Source organism: Nicotiana tabacum, chromosome 23 (assembly GCF_000715075.1).
Source record: "Nicotiana tabacum cultivar K326 chromosome 23, ASM71507v2, whole genome shotgun sequence".
In the NCBI taxonomy this organism is placed as follows: domain Eukaryota; kingdom Viridiplantae; phylum Streptophyta; class Magnoliopsida; order Solanales; family Solanaceae; genus Nicotiana; species Nicotiana tabacum.
This window is the reverse complement of record NC_134102.1, coordinates 101104801-101106621: the sequence shown is the minus strand read 5'-3', so window position 1 is coordinate 101106621 and position 1821 is coordinate 101104801.

Here is a 1821-nt window from a genome sequence, read left to right as displayed (position 1 = left end):
AAGAGGTAAGGTTCTAACCCTTAATCTTCAATTTCGAGTTTGGGTAATGATGGGTGATTAAAAGTATGATTCTTGGGGTAAGTGTTCCTTATCCTATATTGATTATATTTCATGATTGCATACTCATTTACATCATGAATCAGTGAATTTAGGGAAGAAAAATCAGATTTTTATAAAATCTTTCAAAAACGAGAATTTAAGATTTGTAGGTCCATTTGATATCGGAATTGGATAATTTTTATATGGTTGAACTCATAGCGGAACGGGTGTTCGAATTTTGTGAGTTTTTCAGGATTTGGGACGTGGGTCCCACTGTCGAATATTCAAATGAATTTAGAATTTTTATCCGGAAAATTATTAAATTCTTATGGAATTAATTCCTATGATTCGTATTGAGTATATCGAATTGTTTGTGAATAGATTTAAAACTTTTGGAGATAAATTTAAAAGGAAAAGCTGTGGTCGAATAATTGATTGGAATTTGCAAAGCGAGGTAAGTGTCGTGATTGACCTTGACTTGAGAGAATAGAACCCTTAAATTATTTGTTATGTGAAATGCATGTGAACGATGTATAAGCGAGGTGACGAGTGTCTATACGTCGTCAAATTGATTGTTTGCCTACTTACTTGAAAAATCATAAATTGTTTTAAATCATGAATTAATTATTATAATAATTATTTCTCTCCTATTCTTTGTCAAATATTAATCCTTGAATTCTTGCACTTGTGACACCAATTCTGGGATGGTATTTAGACACCGTTATTTTTATGGATTATTCACTATATTTCAGACCATACTTCCGCATTTGTTCTTTTGTTATTAATAAAATTTTAAATTGTTTAAAAATGACTAATATTATTTTAATGTTGGCTTGCCTAGCAAGTGAAATGTTAGGCGCTATCACGGTCCAAAGGTGGAAATTTTGGGTCGTGACAAACCAAGAATGTCCCCTCCGATTCCAAGGCAAAAGCTCCTGTGTCTCACCCAGTACAAGTGATTTTGACCTCTCAGAAAAGCTTGTCTCCATCAATGAAACACTCTCTGCCATCAAGAACTCCTTAACCTCTATGCAAAGCTAGATTGAAGATATCCATGGAATGGCAAAGGAGACTGGGTCCGACGTGTCCAAGATTCGAGGGCAGATTCTCAAGGCTGTAGAAAAAATAGTAAGGGCCTTCAAAGAAATGCACGACAGAATTGATGGAGTCTATGTCAAAGTGAATGCTATCTTTGATCGCCTCAATGAGGCAATTTGCAACACCCTTACCTACTTTCTACGTCGCTGATGTTTGGTTGTTTAAGACAATTTTCTTTTTGCCTTGTTTTTGCGACTGATGTTTCTGTCATGGGGTGTACTCTTAGGGCAAATACTTTTTATTTTCCTGCTTTTATTTTGGTTTTGTTGATGACAAAGGGGGAGAAATAGTAAGCAAACTTAAGGCTTGCGGTTCTATGTGTTTCCTGCTTCTGCTTCTGTTATGTACTCTGTTTTCAACTTGTAGATACATCATACGGTATACAATTGAGGGGGGAGTCGACTACAAATGAGGGGAATGAGGCACAACAAAATGTCCAACTGAGGGGGAGTCGACTAGGCACATCTACCAAGAAACGCGGATTAAAATAGAGTTGACTACAACACACTCAAGGCGGCTGATCAATAGGGAAGTATTTTCATTGTTATTTTGTCATCATCAAAAAGGGGAAGATTGTTAGATCTTAGTAAATTTTAATAATGCAAAATAATCAATTACTCCCTATGTGCAGGAAAAGATTATGAACAATAAAATGGAGGAAATGAATCCAACGAAAAAGGAAAG